Below are 8204 nucleotides of genomic sequence, written 5' to 3'. Positions count from 1 at the left end.
CAACTTCATGACGACCTCATCCAGGAAATGAGGCCACTTAGGTCTACAGTGCAGCCTATTTGCAGTGAAATTTATCTATTTGTTGGAATGCTTTTCCTCTGGTTTAAAGTATTCTGTTCTTAACTCAAATATGATAATGTGCATTTTGAATTTATGACTCTGCTTTTTCTAGTTTCTGAAGTCCTTCTCATCTTTAGAATTTATTTTAATTAAAAATTCATTAGTTTTTATCTCAATCTGTTCTACCCCTTAGGCAATTCCAGCTAGTTGTGATTCACCTGTAGCACGTCTAAGCAAAGGTTTGGATTCTGAGGAAGTAGATGAGGAAATGGAAGACGCTTAGAGACTGATATTTGTGGGGATCTGGATAATTCTGCTCCCACAATATGCCCAGGGATCTTCCACTCTTCCTGAGAGAATTTCTGGGAATAGCAACCTGTGCCGCTTATGCTTCAAAGCTTAAAGCTTTGTTCTATGTCACCCAGTAAATTTCACAGTGTGAAATACCAAGTTGCTCTGGGAAGGCATCATAGTTATATTTTTTTGTTATTGTGTTGCCATGTTGCCCCTACCCTCAAAACACAAACTGCTTTTCTAAAGGACTGTCAGGTTTCTGTAAAGGACCAGGATAAAGGAGAACTGGGATGGGCTGTGTTCCTCCAGTGCACCCTGGGACTTCCAGTTTGATTTCAGGGAAGACAGATCTCCTTTAACCTAGTTCCTGAGCAGAGGACCAGTGGCTGTGAGTAGCAGAGCTTGCTGTGGCACATTTAAACAATATGCACAGATCTTTGTCCAGCATAGCTCCAGTAGAAATCAAGCTGCAAGGGAAGGGAGGAGGCAGTGTTGCTTTTCTCTGCTCTTAATCATCTTCTTACATTTTTCCCTACTCTTATATCTGCTCACCTCTTCTTATTTTATCCATTCTCTTGTTCCTGTTCCCTCAGCCCTCAGCCCTCTACTCCTCCTGGCAGTCTTATTGCAAACTGGAGCTGTCTCAAAATTTGCCATCTGCCATGCTCAGTGGTGCCCACTCTCAGCAGTGGGTAGGAGGAGTAATGATCTTTGATGTCTTTCTTACAGCCTCAACTCTCCAGCATCATGTGGAAGTCATTATTATTTTTGTGTTCTGAAGCAAAGATGAAACCAAGGATGTCTTTTGACTGCAGAGCCATCCTTGGTTTCACATGAATCACTTTTGGTGCAGAGCGCCTCTTGGTCAAAGCTTCAGAAAAATGTCAAGAATGTGACAAGAGTGCCTCCTAAAAGCTCCAAATAACGAAGAAAACAATAAATACAGACCTCTTTTTTAAACAATCTTATGCTTTTGGATCTTTCATGATTTCCAGTGAGCAGGATAAGGATTTCTGACCCCAAGGAGCTGGCTGTATCACACAATTCACCACAAATGCGACTTCTCTTTGCCATCCATTGTATCTTATCAGCTGAGACCCCCAACCATTAGTGTTCCTCTTGCTATTGTACAGTAAATAGCATAGCAGGCTGCTGGGACCTTTTGATGCTGGTGAAAATTATGCTTATCCAACAGAAAAAAAATCATAAAACTCATCTTGACCAGCCCATCTGGAAGTTCAGCAAAATAAGTTCCTACTTCTAATGCTAACACACAAATGACACTGCTTGCTGCAACTATCCAAAAAGCTGACATTGAATTTGCATCTTCAGGCATTTCAGGACTGGAAAAAGTAGCTTTCCAGGAAGAAAATCAAAATAGTGGGGTTTTGGTGCAGTTAATCAGCCAAAGACAGCCTGAACAGAAATGCTTGTAGTTTTTAGAGCTGGCAAGCTGTGCGTCCTACTTCGGGATTCAGCTGGAGAAGGCTCTACCATGGTGTCAAAGGAAAGGAGCCAATGGGAGGCTGTCATTCCATGTAATTAGGCAGGAGCATGTGGGTTGTGCATGGGGAATATCAAGCCTTTGAAGCCTAAGCAGGATGTCTGGTTCTGTATAATGTGATGAGCTGTATTAAAATCTTGCTGCATAATTTTTAAAACCCTGGACTCAGTTGACAAAACAGATTTAGGATACCACGTGTGTTGCTCAGTGTGTCAAAAAAAGGGAGACAGCTTCTATTTAAAAGGCAAGGCAGGAATATCTCTACCCATGAAACATTTTCAAATACTTGTCACTACATACAGTGTCCAGACTATTCCAGAGATTAAGGCTTCCATTTGTCAGAAGTTATTTTACTAAGTCCCTAGGATTAAGTCCTTTTTGGCAGTACTGGAGTACTGGAGTACTGGAGTACTGGAGTAGTAGCAAAGAAAGAGAGAGAGATGGAAAGGAAATTCTCCTAGGAGCAGGAAAATTTGCCATCTTCTCTAACCTGGAGCGACTGATCCTTTTTCAGCTGGAACACCCCTGGCTCAGGGACAGCTGAAGTATCCTCGTGCATGGGCAGTGTGGCATGTGAAAGGACACCCTATACCTTCCAATTAATGCATTCCAGACACAAACAAAAAAATTAAACACTGTTGTATCTCATTTGTGACTTGCAAGACAAACGTGGGATGATTCTGACTTCCAAATGCTACTGCAAAATGATCCAAAGGGAGTAAAAATGCTTGGACTCCTTCTCCACACAGACTAATACCCATCTCTATCATGGAAGGATTACCTCAACATAGCAAACTCAGAGCTTCAGCTGGAGGCGGTGGATAAGGATGAGGGGAGATCAAGTCTCCTTTTCTTCCTGGTGACCATGTTTGGAAAGTGCTGAAGTCAAAATGGTCTTCTCCAACACATACTTTCACCTTAGACACACAGTGCAGACACAGATTCATCAGGTAAACTGTTTGAACCTGAGGATTACTGAAAAAGGGGCACAACATTAGGAAATCAGGATTTCTCTCTGGTTAAAAGTTAATTTTGTTTGAGAAACAGCATGTGTTTAAACATGCTCTTCCCAAATGATGAAAAGCCCTTACACTGTCACATGTTGGGAAATTCCAGTGGTGTCAGAGTAGATACAAAATCAGTTCAATGATGATAAACTGATCCAGCATAAGCATTAGCCAATTTTAAAAGAAATTTACACAGGCCTTAAATATCCCACTCCAAGTCTGCCCAGAATTAACTTTCAGTAATTTTGATTAATGCTGTAAAGTAAGTGCCTTAAAAAGCAGAGGACATATTCACATTGATTTGACTGCAGATTCTCACCATGCAAGAGATAGAAATGTGAAATCTGACTCATAAAAGGAGTTCTTACAGTGAATGAGGCAGATTTTGAGTAAGAAGTGTGCCCATCTTGCTGTTTCTGACTAATATTCCACCATGGCACCTATAGATTTGCCTGTTAGAGCTCTTATTTTTATGGAAAATCTTTCTCACCAACCATGTTAGAAGCTGAACAATTCTATCATTTCTACACTTCTACAACTTTCCCAAGCCAGAGACCCAAAGGGTTGCAGTTTCCTTGGATCATCAGAGCAGAATATTGACAGTAACGAGTTATTTGCACTTGGGAGTTGCTGTTTCCAGGAAAACGGCTGTGCCAGACGATGCCCACGAGGTGGCAGCCTGTGCGGGAGAAACCTGCAGGAAAAGAGGATTGCCCTGAAAACCTTCCACCTTCCCTGTGCAGGCAGAAGTGGCCTCTGCCCCGCAGCCCCGGGCAGCACCCTCTGCACCGAGTTTAAGGGTTCGGATAATGCCGAGTGGACGTGCCAGCCCTCACCTGCACCGCAGGATCCGATGGGCAGGAAGCAGGTGAGACACACTGACAAACAGGAAATACCGCAGAGAAACCAGGCAGGCTGGGATGATTTAGAGGAATAGCGGGAAAGTAACATCTCTGAAAACACAGTCTGGAGCGGGGTGCAATGAAAGAGACCTAGGAGGCAGATGGCCAAAAAATACTTGGTGCTGATGAGCAGCAAAAGAGCTCTGAGTTTGGAGTGCAGTAAATACACATGAGCACAGGAGGGTGCTGCTCTTTCTCTGACTTGGCATAAAGCAGCATCTTTTCTCTCCGCTCTGTGGTGCCATCAGCTTACAGGCCTCAGAAGGGCTTGTGCTTGCTCATCCTGGACAGAGCCCGTGGTGACACAGCTGCTGAATAACCCCAGATCGCTGCATATTTCTAGAGTAAGGTGACATTCATGTGAAGGGCAGATTGTGCTTTGAGGTGATGACCAGCACAGCCAGGAGTCTGCTTGAAAAGCACGAGGTCTGTCATCCTGCAGAACGCTGGTAACAGGGGAAGGTGTGGATAATTTTACTGTCATCCCTCTCTAGCTAAAGGTATAAATCAGAGACTGGGTGGTTCACATTCCTGTTGGCCTCGTGTTCAAGGACAGCCCAGAAGGTGGCACATTATTTGCTAGTTGGTCCAGGCTGCAGGAGCCAAGACACCAATTTCTAGTGGAACTAGCTCTGTGGAAATCACTCTGCAATTTTGTACTATCATTTGCCTCTCCTTAGCAGTGTATCAGCTGGTAGTGAGGGCACAAGGATGGGTAAGGAAGTGCAGGAGAAGTGGTCCAAGAGAACAGATCAAATCAGAGACAAATGTGACAGAGAAGCCTGGTTTCCTTATTGACAAGTCTGAGTTGTCCTGTGTGCCAGACAAGATTAATACCTGCAGACCCTGTTGCCCCTCAAAAAAAAAAAAAAAAAAAAAAAAAAAGGTAAAAGCCCACAGGATGGAAATATGTGAAGTTTTGCATTTTCTTAAATAGAAGTCAAATAGAATTTTTTAAAATAGAAGTTAAAAGTCAACTCCACTGTAGAGCTGGAGGGGTGCAAGAGGAGCCGTATGATAGACAGCAGAGAGCAGGAGAAACAGAGATACTGAAATTTGCTGCTAAGCTCACTGATGCAATTTGAGACCCACAGAGAGTGACTCAAGAGCCAGCAGCTACCACTCACCCACCTGCATCTGGTTCCAAACCTCGCCTACATTATGCAAAAGGAATTAATCAATAGGTCTGGTTTCCTCCTGGAAAGCCCACAGAAAAGAAAGCTTGGTTTCTCTGGCACAGTTTAATTTCCAGCTGCGAGAAGCACGGTCCAGCCTGACGTCTCTGACCAGCTGCAGGGGGTTACCTCCTTGGCCCTTCACTGGGACAGCACAGACCGCCAGTTTCTGGGTTCAAAGGGGGACTACATGGCTGGCAGGACCAGCTCTTTGAGGATAACAGGATGGAAATGGTATTGTTTAGGGCAGTTTCTAAGCCCTTTTCCCTGCCTCCTCGTATAGTCCTACTTTTATGAGAACATACAGGACCCATTTTTGGGAAGCTGGTGTTTTCCTATACCCCTGAGCTGAGCAGTTTCCCTGACTGGGTTTTTGCCTCCCCTAACAGCTGCATCACTGGTAAGAAACTGCAATTGCACCATTACAGAAATATGGGGGCTCGCTTTTCCAGCCCAGGCAGTGCACAGATCCTGGCACCTTCCCAAGCATAATGTTCTGAAATGTCACTCTGCTTCTGGGTGAAGCTTGGCTTCTTCCCAGCTTGTCTTCTCCTTTGGTTTGCAGCATCCGTGCATCTTGCCCTCATTTCTTGGCATGCAGATGCCCAAAGGTGTAGAAGACAGTGCTCTTGTTAATGCTGGGAAAGTGAAAATAGATGTAATTTAAATCCTGAAGGGATTTTGCCTGGGTACTTCTTGCCATTGTGTAAATACCCACTTTTTGAATGGACCCCCAAATGTAAGGGAGATGCTTTGCAGCAGCACAGGGAATGTTCAAGGCCTCCTGAGAGGGCTCCAGCTGCTCAGAGTCACTCTAAACTGGGTCATTTTTAATGCTTCTTACACGGGGCTCAAAGCAGAACTTTAAGCCTTTGGATTTGGAACTTTGGGTTTAAGGTTTTAATGATAAACATTGCATGTGGGTTTTGGCCATTCCCTTCCTCTGGTGGTGTTGCATTTCCTTTTTAATTTTGGCAGATTTTCAAGGGTGCCAGACAATCAGGGAACAGGAATTTTACTCAAATTCACACAATGTGCCACAGAGCAGCCCAGTTCTGTCATGGCATTTCCACCTCAAACCAGCTTCCTTTCAAGCAGAGCCCACTGGTGTTGCTCTGGCAGTGCACAGGGATGACCACTGTTGGTTTTCAGACCAGTGAGAATCAAAGCCATTCCCAAAGCACGGGGAACGTTTGGAGGCTGAGTTCTTATCTAGGTTGCTAAAGAATATCCTGTTTCTGAAAGTCCTGTGTCACATGGAGGCTGGTAAATAATGAATTCCAGGATGCATAGCTAAGTGCTGGCATACAAAAGGAGCTCTATTTTGAGCACCAACTTCTCAGCCTGGCAGCAGCAGCAGCAGGACAAAGTTTACCTAAATTTGCTCAGCTGTTTTCTTTTTCTTTAAGTTGATAATAGCTTTTCCTTTTCTGTCATTAAATAGCTTCTAATAAGAATTTATTTTCCCAAGGGAAACAGGAAAGACTTGGAAATCTCTGAAAAAAATGAGTAAAAAAACCTGCCACAAATGGTAATTGTGTGTTCTACTTTCCAAAGCATTTCATTTTCCCTCCTGAACTATGATTGGACATCTAGAGGAAAGGGGATGACAAAACCTCATTAAACCAGGCTCAAGTCTGGGTGGCACAGCCTCAGAGCCAACATTTGTCCCAGGTTCTGCAAAATTCTAATCCCAGACATGGAAGAAATCAAAATCAGTTCTTTACCCTGTCATGGCCATACCATGAGGGAAGAGCAAATTCTTGACAAAGGTCAACAGGGACCCAAAGGCAACTCATGGAGCTGGCCTCATGCAGCCCTGTCCTGATTTAAACACTCAAGGAGTAGCTTAAAGTTACATCACTGAATTTTGGCAGCACTGACGTGGGCAGTTCTACCCTGTTCTCCCTGTTCCCTCCTAACAAGCCCTTATCTTCCTGCCTGTGTTGTCTGATTATGATAAAGGTGTTTCTGGCCCCTCCAGAGCCTGCCTGTTCCTCAGCAAGCAGTTCACTGGGCAGTGTCAAAGGATGATTCGATGGTGTCCTTAAGTAGGCTGGAGCTCATCGCAAACACACAGGAATTAAGCAGCAGCATGGAAGTCAGTATCTGCTTAAATATTCTGATTACAGGGATATTTAAAGGTGCTAAATTTCTGAAGCCAGAAGGCATTCTTAATGTTCGTGAAGTTAATAATGTGTCAAGGGCTTTCTTGTGCAAGGAGATGGAAGGAAAACCTCAGCTTAATATTGCACAACAGGGTTTTTAAGATGTGCTGGTCTCAATCCCATTTTTACTTTGTTGTTCCATAAAATCATGTGTTAGGAATAGATTTGTACTAGGCCAGTTCCTTGGAGTCTCTGGTTTCCAAATCCTTTTCTCTTTTTTTTTTTTTTTTACAAGAAGTGAATTTATATAAAAATGTAGCCATTTGTAAGCAACCAATATATTCAATAACATTTCTCTCTGTGGTACATTTATGCTAGAAATCCAGAAATGAGAAACTCTGAAATGGCAGCATCCTGAGAATGCTGTCTCCATTTGATTTCCTTCTAGCCTGAATTTTCATAACACTTGCATCTGGGTTTCAGTTATACACTACACTGGCTGATGAATATTAAACAAGATCTACAGATATTTCTTGGGTTTGCTTTTACAGACTCTGCTTGTACAGAGATATATTTTTGATGGTGCCCTTCTTGGTGCCCTCTATTCCACTCTTTTATTGTTCCCAGGTTGTTCTGAGAGACAAGTGACGGTGTGAGACAGGAGAAGAATGATTACATTTTGCAGGGAAATTATACAGAGTAGAAAATCAATAGTTAGATGCTCCCTGGGACTGCCTAAAACATCTTTGAAGAATAATTAGCTTGCAAGAGATCTCTGGTAGCTGGAATTCCTCCCCAATTCTGTATGCATAAGATAAATTTAGTTTGGAATAAGCAGCGTGCTTTGAGGTCTCTTTGCTGATCTGGGGAAATGATTCACGTGGAGAGAATGAAGAAATTCTAAGAGGTGTGGAAAAAAACCTGACCGACCACATCCATCCTGGACTTGGAAGAGAGGAACAAGCAGTGAAAGAAACAGGGAAAATGTAGTAGAGCAAAGCTGATGGGAGTTAGGGGCTGGGGCTCAGCACCTGATGATTCAGGTGACTCTGTTCAAGTGACAATTATCCATTGGACTGGCAGAGCTGAGGGATTACCAGTGGGGGGAGTCCCGCCCGCTCCACAGCTCTAAGTGGTTCATTGGCTAAGCAGCA

The sequence above is a fragment of the Aphelocoma coerulescens genome, chromosome 3, assembly GCF_041296385.1.
Source record: "Aphelocoma coerulescens isolate FSJ_1873_10779 chromosome 3, UR_Acoe_1.0, whole genome shotgun sequence".
Taxonomy (NCBI): domain Eukaryota; kingdom Metazoa; phylum Chordata; class Aves; order Passeriformes; family Corvidae; genus Aphelocoma; species Aphelocoma coerulescens.
The sequence above is the reverse complement of the archived record's forward strand: the minus strand, read 5'-3'. Positions refer to the sequence as shown.